Source organism: Diabrotica virgifera, chromosome 8 (genome assembly GCF_917563875.1).
Source record: "Diabrotica virgifera virgifera chromosome 8, PGI_DIABVI_V3a".
NCBI classification, from domain to species: Eukaryota; Metazoa; Arthropoda; class Insecta; order Coleoptera; family Chrysomelidae; genus Diabrotica; species Diabrotica virgifera.
This window is the reverse complement of record NC_065450.1, coordinates 135229924-135247924: the sequence shown is the minus strand read 5'-3', so window position 1 is coordinate 135247924 and position 18001 is coordinate 135229924. Positions and strand designations below refer to the sequence as shown.

General features: G+C 30.4%; 1 protein-coding gene across 5 annotated transcripts in view; it reads right to left on the bottom strand.

Annotated features, from left to right (window-relative positions):
- The window catches only part of LOC126890384 (methyltransferase-like protein 22), an 844950-nt gene that overhangs the window by 259766 nt on the left and 567183 nt on the right, over positions 1-18001 (bottom strand). The gene's annotated exons all lie outside the window — the stretch shown is intronic.

Sequence of the window (18001 nt, the reverse complement as noted above, 5' to 3'; positions counted from 1 at the left end):
ATTTATTTACTATTTATTTTCTTTCTATTGATTCTAAACTGAAATGTCATAACCCTGAAATCGCAAACTTTTCAAGAGAGTAAAAACAAGATGTTATGTGAGCTCAAATTTTTTTTCTCTATAACTTCCTTATCTAACTTAACCAAATTCAGCACTCATGTTAATTATGTGTTTAGCTATCTAACGCTAGTATTTATTTTTAGTTATTGACATTCCTTTACCCTGAAATTCACCCTTAAAATATGATAAATCGCTATTAGCGTAATAAAATAAAAAAAAGTCAATATGTAAATTCGTACAGGTTAAAACAAATTTTATATCAAAGTTTAGGTGGGTACAAAAGATATTTTCAAGAAAGTATCCAAATCATACAAGGGGATCATTGTTTAAATAATTAAAAAGGGGTCATTTTTACAAAAAAATTACTTTTTTAACTGCTGAGGTCATTCAATTACTAATGAAGGTTTATAGGATTTTTTTCTGCAAAGTTGAAGGGTAAATATTTCACATAAGACTTATTACATTAAATTTGACCCCTTATTTATTTAAATAATTATACATAAAACTTTAAAAACAAATTTGCAAAAAATTATTTTTAGCGTTTTATATAAGCACTATAAAATATCTTATTTTACAGACTAAGTTGCGCTATGTTACCAGTATTAAGCAAAAAAAATTGGTCCAAAAATATTTAATATTTTTTGAGATATTGAATTTGTTTATTAAATGTTACTATATTTTCAATTGCGAAAACGCTGTTGTTGCCAAAGAAATATTCACTTGCTTAAGATCTCATTATTTTTATTTTTATGTATATTTTCGATAAATGTATTGATAAATTAAAATTTCAGTTAAACTCCCCCCTAAAATGGTATTTGAAAATTATTCAAATTTGTTTATAATTTGTTTTTTTTTAATAACGTCGCGGGGATTAAGTATTTTGAAATGCCGTTTTGATAATTGGGTTCCTGGGAATTTTTTACTAATTAAAAAAAATTTTTTGTCGTTTTTTCTCCTTTTTTTTTCTTGGAGTTATATTACTACGGGCCCTTTTAGGGTTAAATTTTATTAATAATGTCGAATCTCTGAGTTGTAGATTCTAGACCTAAAAATATTAAGATGTACCTAAAATCTCTTAAATAAAATGTGGCAACTTACCGAGTTACAGGGTGTTTTATTAAAGAATTTACAAATTATTGTTACCAAGTACTTAAAAACTATTTGACGTATCCTTATCATACTTGGCAGAAAGTGTGGCTATTATACACCCTATTAAATTGTGATTAATAAACGATTCTAGCTGGTGCCAGAGGCGTACGACAGGGGATAGTGAATGATTGACCCTTCCCAAATTCTACGCCACTGAGTGAATTACTATTGTAGCGAATTTTTTCGATTCTCCAATACTTTGTATGCAAATAACTTTATTGGTATCGATAAAGTCATCAGTCTGAGAGATATTGGAAGTTTAAAATGAATGAATGAATGAATCAAAATAACTATGCCGTTTCATTTTTAACGTCCAGTATCTCGAAAACTAATGACTTAATCGTTACCAGTAAAGAGTATATTATTTACATAGAAAGTATTGGAGAATCGAAAAATTTCGCTAAAATAGTAATTCCCTCATTGGCGTAGAATTTAGGAAGGGTCAACCATTAACTGGCCCCTGTCGTACGCCTCTGGTGGTAGCTAGAAACTTTTATTTATCACAATCTAGTAGACTGTATAGTACCAACACTTTCTGCCAAGTATGATAAGGATACGCCAAATAGTTTGAAAGTACTTGGTAAAAATAATTTTTAAATTTTTAAATAAAACACATTGTAACTCAGTAAGTAGCCACATTTTATTTACGTGATTTTAGACCAATCTTAATATTTTTAGGTCTAGAATCTACAACTCAGAGATTCGACATTCTTAATGAAACTTAACCCAAAAAGGGCCCGTAGTAATATAATGCCAAGAAAAAAAAAGAAGAGGAAAAAAAGACAAAAAAATTTGTTAATTAGTGAAAAATTCCTAGGAACCCAATTATCGAAACGGCATTTCAAAATATTTAATCCCCACGACGTTATTAAAAAAACAAATTATAAACAAATTTTAATTATTTTCAAATGCCATTTTAGGGGGAAGTTTAATTAAAATTTGAATTTATCAATACATTTATCGAAAATATACATAAAAATTAAAATAATAAGATTTAATACAGGTGAATATTTCTTTTGCAACAACCGCGTTTTTGCAATTGAAAATAGAGTAACATTTAATAAACAAATTCAATATCTCAAAAAATATTAAATATTTTTGGACCAATTCTTTTTATTAATACTGATAACATAGCGCAACTTAGTCTGTAAAATAACATATTTTATAGTGCTTATTTAAAACGCTAAAAATAATTTTTTGCAAATTTGTTTTTAAAGTTTTATGTATAATTATTTAAATAAACAGGGGCTCAAATTGAATTTAGCAATCTTATGTTAAAGATTTACCCTTCAACTTTACAGAAAACAATCCTATAGACCTTCATTACTAATTGAATGGCCTCAGCAGTTAAAAAAGTAATTTTTTACAAAAATGACCCCTTTTTAATTATTTAAACAATGATCCCCTTGTATGATTTGGATATTTTCTTGAAATTATATTTTGTACCCACCTAAACTTTGATATAAATTTTTTTTTCAACCTGTACGAATTTACATTTTGATTTACATGTAGTGTAATTTTATTTTATTAGACTATATTGCTAAGGCACTCGTATTCAAAATTCTAGGATTAAGGCGCATCAACCTCCCTTATCACATATTACGGCACTAATACAGGTTTTACTTGAGTAATTGTTCTTGGCTAACAAAAAATGCATTATCACATGTTAGGGCAATTTTTAAAAATGAACAGTACTTTTCACACATCCATTCTCGACCACAGCGTAACGCAAACTGCCTGTGGCGCTCTTGCTATGCTAATGCTGAGAGAGCCAAAACCAGAAATGGTAATAACGACACAGGCGCACTATTAGACCTGGATTCCGCGTACCAAAAAAAATTGATTAATAGCAAGCTGAAAATTTGTTAATAGCTTAAAGGTACCTAGTCGGACAAACTTTGATATATGGGAACACTGGAACAGGGTAAGTTTTAATTGTGGAACAGGTTAAAATTTTGAACGTCAGACTACGAAAACGTTCCATGTATTTTGTCGGACAGAACTTCCAATTGGTTTGTTACCATTTCATTAAACTCTCATGCAAAAAATCAAACTGGTGTTTATCACCAACTGGGCATTTTAATGAGTGGAACACGAAGAACATGTCAAATGACAGGAATCATGTTGGTTAGTAATAGCAGTCGGATTTTTGCATGAGAGTTTAATGAAAGGGTAACAAATCAATTGGATGTTCTGTCCGACAAAATATATAGGACGTTTTCATAATCTGACGTTCCAAATTTTTAAACTGTTCCACAATTAAAACTTCCCCTGTTCCAGTGATCACGTATATCAAAGTTTGTCCGACTTGACACCGTTAAGCTATTGACAAATTTTCAGCTTGCTATTAATCAACTTTTTTTGGTACGCGGGATCCAGGTCTATATGCATATTCTAAGATAAATAAATTACATATTATTCCACAGAGCAGGTAACGCCTAAAGGAACGTATCAGGACAAAAATCCGATTTTCCATTTTTTGGGGTTGCCTATGGCACCATTAAAGTCGGGGTACGATACATAAAATCAGAGTTTGCTGTTAATTTTGAGAGTAAACTAAATGTAAGACCAAATACTTCCCATGTCCAGATAGTATCATTAGGTTTTTTCCTATTCTTTTCCTCGTGATTTACTATGGTATCACTAACATAAGATTTTTACTGTCATTATTGTATACTAGCTGACTCGGTGAACTTCGTTGCACCTTAGTGTGTCATAATTAGATAATTATCTGTCATAATTGTGATTCTAGATCAGTTCTTGAACGCAATTGCTAGAAATCAATTACTCAAAATCAACTGCTTGAAAATGAATTGCTAAACATGAAAATTGATCGAAATCCAATTTGCTCGAATAAAAAAGAAAATTATATAAGTATCCAAATATTTTTTCACAATAATGCAAAATTTGTAGGTATGGTCGAATGAAATTCGATAGTTTTAAGGCATTCCAGAAGCCGCTACAGATAAAATGTTTTAACAACTCATAAATCATTGAGAATTAGTCGACGGTTATTAAAAGTTAAAATAATTAAGACGATAACTGGACGATAACGATTTAATGAGTGTAATTTAAATTTTTTTCTACTTTATTGACAAAAAAGCAAATTCATATTAAAAATTATTTTGCACATCATATTTGAAACAGTATTTGGTTGAAAAATCTCATTTTTGCTGGCAAAAAATATATTAATTTGTCTGGACTAAATTACAGTTCTGTTTATCTTAAAAGGGACATGTTACTATCAACATTCACACAGTGTTGCCAAACTGGATTTTGTTATTTTGAGTGTAAATTTTCCCAGCGATCTCCGAGAGTACAATACATAAAAAGATACATATGACAAATTATATGATATTCCACGTATACAGTACGTAAATATTTCAGCTGGACATAGGGAACATACAATATATAGATTTAGATAGACACATAAATACATACATTGTATTATATTGAGATAATTGAGGCAACTGAGCTTTCTCGATGACAATATGGTTGTTAGCATTAAGGGGCATTAACTTCAAAATTGACAAATCATTTCGACTGACACAAATAAACGTCAAAATATGAGAATGTAGCAGGTAGCTAAATATTTTTGACCTAAGAGAATGGAAAAACTGTTTAGTTTTTAAAGTAAAATAAATTTTATTATTTTAATTCATACCGTAACCTTTAACTACACGCGCTGGCGCATTTTTGTACGCCACATATAAGAATTCTATTACAAATGTATTTAAAAATTTAATTTTTGTTTTTGTGTATTTATCTAACCTATCACTGGAATGTGCTTTACACTGGATTTAGTTTCGTTATAATCGGCGTTCTAGGAAGATCGTAATTTACAGTTTATTATTTGTTGTTTCCGGTGGTGGATAACATACGCCACAATTATACTAATACAATTAGTAATATAAGTACATATTTCAAATGTTTTTTAGTAATTATGACACAAAATATATTTTTCTTTATAAACAATACTTTTTCTCAGGTAAAAATTTTTCAAAAAAATTTTTATTAGCAATTTTATTTATCATGGAATCAGATTCCAGTTATATATCCCAATTTGCTTACTGAGAAGAAACTCCAAGTATTCGCTGACGCCGAGTAAGGTTTATGACAAACAAATAAGTGTAATTTTTCAAAAAAAAATAAACAAATCCGCTGTTTTTAAGTGTATTTTCTTGTGGTGTATAAAGTACGCCACGCGTGTAGTTATGTTATATTTTGATGCGCGGGTAGTTAAAGCTTAAAATTCTAAATATTAATTATTTATGACAATAACATAAATATTATCAATCATTTAATACATGCAATAGTGTACATGATATTTTTCGTTAGTTCATCTAATAAACATAAATAAACTGGATGGTTTGTCCAGGCGAAAGCAAGATTTTTTGAAAATTGCGTAAAATTAAAAAATTCATATTTTATCCAATTTGAGTCCAAAAGTTAATCTGTTGCACTTTTCTTTTATGAAATGTCCCGTTCGTTCTTCTTCTGTGCTCAGAATTTTTCTACGGCTTACGGTTCGCTATTTCGGAAACGGACTGCGCTAGAGAAGAAAAAATTGCAGCGTTTTGTTCGGAATTCCGCAGGGATTCTACCTGCCAAATTTCATAAAAATCGGTTAATTCGTTTCGGAGGAGTATGGCAACAAAGATGTAAAATATTTAAACGGCTATTAAAAAATAACGGTTGAAGAAAAAAAAAGTGAAATTTAGGATTGTATGTATCTTTTGCTTCTCCATCATACAAAATTAAAAAAAAACGGATTGTCAAAAAATTAAAAAAATATATCAGGGGGGCAAGACCCCTTATGACGTACGGGCATGAAATCAGAGTTATGCCTATTCCTAGTCCGGTAGAATACACGTGTAAAATTTCATAAAAATCTGTTGAGCCGTTCTCGAGTTATAAATGGTGTAACTAACATAACTCGACTTTCTTTTATGTATATAGATGGTTGTCTATCTATTTAAAAAAAAGTTAAAGTTGATTTCATGTAATCGAATGAACCTTCTTCCTTAAGTCCCTGGAACTCAACTCATAAATATTGGCAAATTAAATTCAAGTTATTGGCTCTACTTTAAAAGCTATAATATACACTGACCGGCACAAAAAACGGCCACCCCACAAAATGGGTAATTTTTGATGTCTTGAATTTCCTAAAGCTGTTGTCCGATTTAAGTGATTTTTTTAATATTTTATAGCCTTATCTTTTAACAATATTGCTGTAATAAAATTGTTGGTAGACAGGTAAATTATCATTGTATACCGGGTGTACCAATCAAACTGTGTTTTGTTCTCCACCACACTTTATGAAATAGTCTAGCATTTATAAAATATTGAAATTAAACCAAAACTATAGCCTCAGGTTTTCTTAACATTCTGTTTTTTGAATCATTCGCTTATGTTGAACAATAAAAAGTTAGGTACTTTAACAACCAGCCATGTTCTTCAATAATACAGGGTGTTTCTAAATAAGTGCGACAAATTTTAATAAATAATTTTGCATAAGAAAATATTGACCGTTTGCTTATAAACATGCTTCGTTTCCGATATACGGGATGTTGAATTTTTTCTTACAAACTGACGATTTATTAATTACTCTAAAAACCAGTTGAGATATGCAAATAAAGTTTGGCAGGTTTAAAGATGTTGTTATTGCGCATTTTTTTGACAAACAATTAAGAATTTTATATTCACCATTGGCGTGCATGCGGGTAATATAACCCGTCATATTACCCGTATGCGCGCCACTGGAGAATATAAAATTCTTAATTGCATGTCAAAAAATATGCAATAACTTATCTTAAATCCTACCAAATTTCATTTTTATATCTCAACCGGTTTTAGAGCAATAAATAAATCGTCAGTTTGTAAGAAAATAATTCAACATCCAGTATCTCGGAAACGAAGCATTTGCGGACATGTGTTTATAAAGCAAACGGCCATTATTTTTTTATGCAGATTTACCCCTTAAAGTTTGCCGTACTTATTTAGAAACACCCTGTATTAATTAAGAACATGGCTAGTTGTTAAAGTACCTAACTTTTTTATTATCCAACATAAGCAAATGAATCAAAAAACAATAGTTCAGTTTTAATTTCAGTATTTTATAAATGCTAGAGTATCCCATAAAGTGTGGTGGAGAATAAAACACACTTTGATTGGTACACCCGGTATACAATGATAGTTTACATGTCCAGCAAGAATATTATTACAGAAATATTTCTCAAGAATAAGGCTATAACATATTAAAAAAGTCATTTAATTCGGACCACAGGTTTAGGAAATTCAAGACATCAAATATTACCCATTTTTGGGGTGGCCGTTTTTTGTGCCGGTCAGTGTATGTTTGAATTGTCAATAATATGAATGAGTCAGAAAAAATTAAATTAATAAAAGATTTTTTTACCGAGCAACAAAAACAAAATTTATTTAATTTATTAATGTTTTGTGTTTTGATAACGATTTCCGAAGTGGAAATCGAAACGTCAAATTAACTTAATTTCAAAGTAAAATTGTGGCTTATTTATTCCCAACTAAAATAGTAAATTGCATAAAGATGCCACAAGAAAATAGCTTCAGAACAATATAAATGTATGTGTAAAAAAGATAAAGCAGACCCAAAATATGAATATGTATCACTAATTCTAAACCCAGAAATCTGTTTAAGCTTGACGAACTAATTCCTTTCCTAAAGTAATGTAATATGTATTACACAAATTAACTGATCTGACTGACCTTTGAAGAGATTTAAAGTTGTTAAATAATTAGGAAGTTCACAACAAACACCTTTTGAAAACAATTCGCTGGGTATTGTTTTAATCTAGTTTAAGTGTTTCAAACTAATAAGCCGAAAATGTCGGGAATCCGCTAAAGGCTCAGAAGCTCTAAATTTAGTACGTTTAAAGCGTCACTGTCACCGCTGGAAGCTCTTCCACTAAATATTTTATGGCTCAAAGTGACCCGGTAACTTACAATCAATATGCTAGTCTGTCCGAGATACTAAGACTGTCTGTAAAGGAATTTAAACAATTTTTTTAAGCGATGAACTTTAGCCCAGTAACTGACAGTTATGGAGTGTAGCTTTCAGTGGATTTGCTTGATTATTTCATTCATAGGAGATTCTGACCAATAGAAAGCTACATAAATCTAAATTAAATAGATAATTTTTGATAATTTCCCGTCGTCAAGTATATTACGTCAGATGCCCTTCGTTGCTACGAAAAAATACATTCAGTGACATTAATGACAATTAATGTTTTAAAAATTATAAAAGTGATGGCTTTCAACCGTCAAATGAATATTTATAACAGGGCGCGAGGATATATATCCACTAATATATATCACAATATATATCGTGATATATATCATGAGATTTATATTATATATATCGTAATATATATCAATATTTTATTTCGTACTAATTTTTACATAAGAAGGTTAAAAAGCGGCAACGTCGCAACTGCGTTGACTTGCCTTCTAACAGGTATTCTCTGAGTTGTATCTAGCCTGTCCAGGGCCTTATTTTTTGCCTCATACAGGGCCATGTATCGCCTCATTTTTTGGCAAATTACTGGACCATCGCTTTTTGTGAGAAAGACTTACTGCCGAACAAAGAGAACAGGCGTATGAATATTTGAATTCAATCAACACAGATTTTGTTCCGTTTGTAGTGGACCTAACTTCGAAGTCTAAACCTTTTTCGTCTTTCATGTATGGTCCAAATTAAAAAAAAAAACATCTCCATTATTATGGTGGAAGTCTGTTGCAATCGCTGAATCTGCTTGGCCTGATAAAAATATATTTCTCGAACAAATTAACCAATTACCTACTTGCAGCAGTAGCCTCAACGGCAGGCATTGAAAGGTGCTTTTCAAGCTTTGGACTTGTGCATTCCAAATTATGAAATAATTTGGGAACCGAAAAGACTGCTAAACTTGTATTTATGTTTAAATATTTAAACAGTTCTTCATACCAAAAACATGACAATTTGGAATGGATTTGGTCTGAACAAGAAACTGAAAGAAGGGAAAATGAAGCGGCAGAATTAAGTCTTGGGTGCTTTACAGCTTTTGATTCCGACACTTCCAATGTTGAACCATTATCTTAATTAATTTTCTAAATTTTGATTTTGTTTTTTAAATGTTCAGAATTTTATATGTTTAAGTTTAAGTAAACCTATATGTTTAAATTATTGTTTTCAATATTTTTAGATAATTTAGTTGTTACTTGGATACTCGTATCATTTTGTTTTCTGTTTATGTAACATAGTACCATACATACGTTTATATTTTTATATTTTTTATTTAAGTAAAAATATATGTTTTATACTGTTACATTCTACATTTAGAGTCTTATTTTGGTCAATTTAGTTTCTCTATTGAAATGTTTTCCAAAATATCATAAATATCATACAAATATCACATTTTGGATATATATCGGATATAATATATCCGATATTTTGATATTTATATAAAAAAATATCATGGATATTTTGTGCCCTGATTTATAACAACTGTGTGTTTAATTGTACTAATTTGTACTTACATACATAAATTACAATAAAATTTTGGTGTTGAAGAGTTTTATTTATGAAATAATCGCAACAAATTGCACTCGATCTCTAAAATTAATATAGAATTTTAGAGCTCTTGTGCAATTACTACTGATTATTTCATTCATAGGAGATTCTGAACAATAGAAAGTTACAGAAATCTAAATTAAATTGATAATTTTTGATAATTTCCCGTCGTCAAGTATATTACGTCAGATCCCTTCGTTGCTACGAAAAAATACATTCAGTGACATTAATGACACTTAATGTTTTAAAAATTATAAAAGTGATGACTTTCAACGGTAAAATATTTATAACAACTGTGTGTTTAATTGTACTAATTTGTACTTTCATAAATAAATTACAATAAAATTTTAGTTTTGAACAGTTTTATTCATGAAATAATCGCAACAAATTGCACTCGATCTCTAAAATTAATATAGAATTTTAGGGCTCTTGTGCAATTACTACTGAAAATTTGTGTTTAGGATCTGCTTACCCTCCACTTCAAAGTTAAGCTTTGAAAACCCTTATTTTTTTTTGAAGTTACACTTCTTTAGGCGCAATTAAGAAAAATGTTGAGAGCGATTTTTTATAAAAACAAGAGCATGAATAACGCGCACACAGATAGTATAAAGTTAGTTACTAAAGGCTCAGAAGCTCGAAATTTAGTAAGTATAAAGCGGCATTGTCACCGCTGGAAGCTCTTCCACTAAATATTTTATGGCTCAAAGTGACCCGGTAACTTACAATCAATATGCTAGTCTGTCCGAGATACTAAGACTGTCTGTAAAGGAATTTAAACAATTTTTTTAAAGCGATGAGCTTTAGTCTTGTAAATGACAGTTTTAAAGTGTAATTTTCAGCGATTTTGCTTAAAAATTTGGATTTAGCTTATGTTCAGCCTCCCTTTCAAAGTTGAAATTATGCTGTTGGTTGTTTTTATCATTGTTTATCATTAATATAAAATATATTTAAAATAAACTGGATATTTTAAAACCAGACTTCCTTATTTTCGTTATTAAGATCATAATCCATCTTATTCACAAAAACTTATACTTTCCATTTTGTGAAATTTTGTAAAATATTATATTTATATTATTTTGATTTTTGAATTTTATTCAACCTATTCTAGGTACACCACTGGTAACGTTTAAAAAATCGGATCCTAGATACGTAAGCCTGTAAACTATTCAATGACCGTAACTGTACCCATTAGTGCAAATAAAGTGTGAAAAAAATATATTGGTGTTTTTAGTAAATACAGGGTGATTGATTAGTAGGGTAAAGCTCAATAGCTCCGCTATAGTAATAGATAGCAATAAAAGTTAATAACAAAAATTTTAGCCACCTTTGAGCTTCACATTACAAAATTAGTTGGAATGTTACAGGGTGTTCGATAACACAGTGGCAGACCAAACTTATGTTTTTTTTTTAAATGGAACACCCTATATTTTATTTTAAATTCGAAATCCTGTTAACTTCTCCATCACAAAAATATAAAGGTTTGTTATGTTATACAGGGTATTTACAAAGTTATAACCAATTGTATATGTTGTTCTGAAGCTATTTTCTTGTGGCATTTTTACAATTTTAACTATTTATAATGGGAAATAAGCCACAATATTATTAAAGAATGATTTTTATTAACGTTTCGACGCCCAAATCGGGTGCCGTTGTCAAAATACACAATACTATTAACATAAACAAAAATGTTGTTGCTTAGTAAAAAAAATTCTTCTAATAATTTATTTAATTTGACTCATTTATATCGGCAATTCAGATACATAATATGATACATTTTAAAATGAATTTTAATACAATTTTATATGAAAATCGTAACAAGTTCAACTCCCTGTATAAATAAAAATAAGCAAAACAACAATGGTTTATTAATGCCATATTTTTTTAGCGTATTGTCAAAATTTTCAAGAATGGTCGATATTGCTAATTTTCTTTATATCAAATACAGGGTGAGTCAAAACGCAAGTAGATTATTTTCTCAGTAATTTTAAATGGAACACCCTGTATTTTATATCACTATTGAAAAGTACCATTACCGTACTTTAATTTTTAGATAACATTCCCTATGTCTAAATTTATTAGTTTTCGAGATATTTTCATTTTTCAATGGACCAGTAGCGTGGCTACCCAAATCACCAGAATTTAATAAACTGGACTGATTTTTTTGGGGTTACGTTAATAATGAAGTTTATAAAAAAACTTTAACAGCAAGGGATGAGATGAAAAATAGAATACAAAGTGTATTTCGATGAACGTTTTTAGGCGTACATAAATGTGTTATTTTACGGGAGATAATTTTGAACACCTTATGTAATTAAATATTAAAAATATTTTATTAAAAGTAGCTTCTAATTTTTTCAAACATGTTTTTTTGCAAAATGTATTACTGATAAATTATGTTGCGTTCTTTATTTGTTACATTGTTACATTTACATACAAAAGTAGTATTTAATTGTCTTCACAAAATATTGTATTTTGTGTTTGTGTGTTTTTTTTTGTAAAATTTATTACTAATTTTCTTTGTTTATTTGTTGCATTTACATAAAAAGACAGTTTTTAATTGTTTCAAAAATGTTACATGTAGTGGTTGTGTTTTTATTTGTAAAATGTATTACTAATAAATTATTTTCAATTGTCAATTCAGTCATGGCTTACTTAATTTTTAAATAAATTTAAACACCTAAAATAATTTGCTCTGAAAAATGAAAATATCTCGAAAACTAATAAATTTGGGCATAGGGAATGTTATAAAAAAAATTAAAGTACGTTAATGTTACTTTTCAATAATGATATAAAATACAGGGTGTTTCATTTAACATTACTGAGAAAATAATGTACTTGCGTTTTGACTCACCCTGTATTTGATATAAAGAAAATTAGCAATATCAATAATTCTTAAAAATTTTGACAATAAAAAAAATTTGGCATTAATAAACCATTGCTGTTGTGCTTATTTTTATTTATACCGGGAGTTGAACTTGTTACGATTTTCATGCAAAATTGGTTATAACTTTGTAAATACCCTATATAACATTACAAACCTTTATATTTTTGTGATGGAGAAGTTAACAGAATTTCGAATATAAAATAAAATATAGGGTGTTCCATTTTAGAAAAACATAAGTTAGGTCTGCCACTGTGTTATCGAACACCCTGTAACATTCTAACTAATATTGTAATGTGAAGCTCAAAGGTGGCTAAAATTTTTGTTATTAACTTTTATTGCTATCTATTACTATAGCGGAGCTATTGAGCTTTACCCTACTTATCAATCACCTTGTATATTTATTACAAGAATAAAAAACCGCTAAACGCCGTAAAAATGGCGCATACAATATTCCAGCTACAAAAGATCTGATATGAAAATTACGTGGCGCGAAAATTATTTTCATTTTGATGCAAAACAAAATTCTAGTTTTATTTTAAAACATTTTTCCATAATATTTGCTAAATTTGAAGTAAACGCTCCACAAAAGAGTAAATTTGATACAGTTTGAATTTTGAAACTCTTTTGTGGCGCGTTTATTTCAAATTTAGCAAATATTATGGAAAAATATTTTAAAATAAAACTAGAATTTTGTTTTGCATCAAAATAAAAATACATTTTCGCGCCACGTAATTTTCATATCAGATCTTTTGTAGCTGGAATATTGTATGCGCCACTCATTTTTACGGCGTTTAGCGGTTTTTTATTCTTGTATCAGGAGTTTTTCAAGTTATATACAAATTAAATGTATGAAGTTGAATGCAATTTTTCTCGATTACACGTTAAGCTTTATAAATGATCACCTTTGTCGCATTATCTCCCAAATGATCTAGTGTCCATCGAATGTACACTAGATTTTTTTTCTAGTCGAAATAGATTGAATAAAAATATTGGGATGGCCGGTAAATGAACTCAGATTGCCCGTTGCAGATCAAATTTAGCGTCGTAACCACTACAACTACATAAACCATTTCGGGAATAATCGTTAATTGGATTATAGTTTTGTAGCTTAATAACTTCTAAAGGGCTTAACCGATTTTGATCACTAAACATGAGTTTGAAACGTATTGACAAATAGTATCTGATGCATCTGAGGTCAAGTATGAAAACTAAAGGTATTACAGAAATTATTGAGCTTGAAAAACCGTTTTTCCCCATAGGAAATAGATTTGATCATACGTATGAAGCGTATAACTTAAAATTTCGAATTTTCCCGGATATGAGGTAAACAACGTTAGATTCGCCTAGAGTCCTTCTACAAACTCTCAGTTATTGGCGCAATTCGTAGGTTGAAATTTTGAGTAATTGTCGAAAAACCAAAATTTTCAAAGTTTAGTTTTTCAATTTTTCAGCTATACTGAGTCGTGTGGATGTCTGAGCTTGATCGCTTAGGCACCGTTTGAAAGCTTAACTCAACCCTATTGATGTGGTGTATTTGCGATTTTCCTGTCTCTCCTTGAACCTAAGATATATACGCCCAAAAAATTTGCCATTTTGTATCTACCTAGCCCTATAGCTGTCTTAAGGGTAGTCAGAAGTCAAAAATTACACCGGTTTTGAATCGGCCCTCACACTCTCTTGAAACAGAAAAAAAATTCAGATCGGTGTAACTTTTCCACATACATACATACATACATATCCACAAACATTTTTCCCCTTTTTAAATAAAAATTGAGTTCTAACTCTGAGCTCGGTAACTTTTGAACGGTATAACCGATTTTCAAAATTAAACATGCGCTGGAAAGATAATGATCTGTGCTATCAGAATCCGCAAAGGCTGAACTTAAGTTTTTGAAATTTTTGAGAGTTTTGGGGACGAGAACGAAAAACAGACCCTAAATGGGAAGGGCCGTAAAATCCACAGCCCTGGACCAAAATGGAGAAGTAATATATGGATGGACGAGTCTTTTCCTAAACTTTAAGATGGGATTTGGCTCAATTTTCAATTCAGTCAGGTTTAGAAAATCGAAAATTTCGTGTATATAGTGTCGCATGTAGGGGTGTTGTGCGCCACTGGCGAGAACTGCCGTTCTCTGGTAATTTTCAAAATTAGATGTGCGTTAGAAAGGTAATGATCAGTACTATCAGAAGCCGCAAAGGTCGTTTATATTTTTGAATTTTTTGGTAGTTTTGAGAACGAGAAAGAAAAACAGACCCTAAATAGGAATAGACGTAAAATCGATACCCTATGACCAAAATGAAATGTTCACATATGGATGGGCGAGTCTTTTCCTAAACTTTAATTTTTTAATTCAGTCAGATTTAAAAAATCGAAAATTTCGTGTATACAGTGAGCACGTAAAGGTGGGAATAAATTCCTTTTCTCGAGAAATTACCATTTTGGAAAAAAATCCCGAAACAGGTCAATTTTTATTTTTAAATTAGAATTTTTGGCATATATATCATACTAGTGACGTCACCCATCTGGGCGTGATGACGTCATCGATGACTTTTTTAAATGAGAATAGTGGTCGTATGATAGCTCATTTGAAAGGTAATTCAATTCTCTATTCAGTAATATAAACATTAACATAATTATTTATACAGGGTGTCCAAAAAAAATTTTTTTGGATTAAATTTATTGACATAAAAAGAAGAATATCTGTAATTTATTTAATTGAAAATACATTTTACTGCTCTCAGAAAACAGAAGAAAATGAATACTTGAAAAATAATCATTGATATTGGCTTAAATTAAATGTTCAAATTGTCACGAGGCTGGTGGGTGGCTGCTTTAATATTGAATTTAAGCAGAAAACAATATCTATTTGCCAAAAAACATTTTTTTCTGTTTTCTGATAGCAGTAAAATGTATTTTGAATCAAATAAATTACACACATTCTTCTTTTTATGTCAATAAATTTAATTAAAAAAATATATTTAGGCACCCTGTATAAATAATTATGTTAATGTTTATATTACTGAATAAATAATTGAATTACCTTTCAAATGAGCTATCATAGGACCCCTATTCTCATTTAAAAAAATCATCGATGACGGCATCACGCCCAGACGGGTGACGTCACTAGTATGATATATATGCCAAAAAGTCGTAATTTAAAGATAAAAATTGACCTGTTTCGGAATTTTTTTTCCAAAATCGTCCGTTCTTGAGAAAATGAATTTATTCCAACTTTTACGTGCTCACTGTATATAGTGTCGCATGTAGAGTGGTTGTGCGCCACTAGCGAGAATCGCCGTTTTCTGGGGTCGCCTTGGTCGCATTCTCTCCCAAATGATCTAGTACTTACGACACCAGTGATAAGACAATCCGAGTTCATATCCCAGCCATCCTAATAATTATGTAATTATGGCCGGCAAATGAACTCGGTTGCCCAATCAAACTTAGCATTGTAACCACTACAAGTACATAAAACATGATTGATTAATAACATTGATTTTTTCGATATAAACTAAGTTTCGATAACCAATAAATCGAAAACTATTAACTTTATAAAAAAAAATATAAAACATTTTTTGCTTACAATTAATGTTTTTACCAACATTTGCGGTCAAAATATAATAAAAAATTTCCACCCTCGAAATGGGGTGGCAACCACCCCATGGTAAAAGCGTCTTTCGGCATTATATAGATTTTGATCCTTGGACTATCCACTACTTATCGTCAAATTTTCAAGCAAATCGATCCATTCTGTAAAAAGTGAAAAGTTTCAGTTCCTGGATTAATTATACTTTTGGAGCTCTATAACTTCTGAACGGCTGAACTGATGTTGATCTCTAAACATGAGTTTAAAACGTATTGACAAGTAGTATCTGATGCATCCAAGATCAAGTATGATAACTGAACGTATTACAGGAATTATTCAGCTTGAAAAACGTTTTTTCCCATAAGAAATAGATTTGATCATACTTATGAAGCCTATAACTAAAAAATTCGAATTTTCCCAGATATGAGATACACACCGTTAGACGCGTCCTGAGTCCTTCTACAAACGCTCAGTTATTGGCGCAATTCGCAGGTTAAAATTTTGAGTAATTGTCGAAAAACCAAAATTTTCAAATCTATGGTGAGTAGTGTGTATGTCTCAGGTTGATCGCTTAAGCACCATTTGAAAGCTTAACTCAACCCTATTGATTTGGTGTATTTGCGGTTTTCCCGTCTCTTCTTGAACCTAGGATATATATGCCCAAAAAATATGCTATTTTGTATCTACCTAGTCCTCTAGCTGGCTTACGGGTAGTCAGAAGTCAAAAATTAGACCGGTTCTAAATCGGCCCCCACACCCTCTTGAAACACAGAAAAAAAAATTCAGATCGGTGTAACTTTTCCACACACATACATACATACATATGTACATACATACATACCTACATACATACATACATACATACATACATACATACACACATACATACATACATACATACATACAAACATTTTCCCTTTTTTAAATAAAAATTGAGTCATACTTCTGAGCTCGATAACTTTTGAACGGTATAACCGATTTTCAAAATTAAACATGCGTTGGAAAGGTAATGATCTGTGCTATCAGAAGCCACAAAGGTCGGGCTTAAGTTTTTGAAATTTTTGGGAGTTTTGGGGACGAGAAAGAAAAACAGGGCCGTAAAATCCACACCCTTGGACCAAAATGGAGATGTAACATATGGATGGACGAGTCTTTTGCTATTGGGACCGTGCAAGTTGCGCAAAGCGACACCTATTTCTACGCTCTGCACTTTTATTCGCACTTTTAATTGTATAGACCAATTACGTTAGTCCTGACCAATTACGTTAGTACCAAAATAATAAGAAGAAAAAATTAGATTCAGGTTATGTGATGAAAACGTAAACAATTGTATGTAGTAAATAAAATTAGTTATTTAAATGCAATACTGCAAGCAAAATACAATTAATTAAATTTACCTTTATATAATAATTGCATATCATATCAATATTGTGGAGCAACATATAATTCTTCTCCTTCAATGACAGAAGATATGAAATGTACGTCAATTTGACAATTTCAATTGACAATATGAATTATTTAAGAAAGTTGCAATGTTTCTCCGCTATTCGCGCACGATCGTTCCACGTATCCCTTCCAAGTACTTGCACACCGCGAATACTTTAAGATGGGATTTGGCCTAATTTTCAATTCAGTCAGGTTTAGAAAATCGAAAATTTCGTGTATATATAGTATCGCTTGTAGGGGTGTTGTGCGCCACTGGTGAGAACTGCCGTTCTCTGTGGATAATTT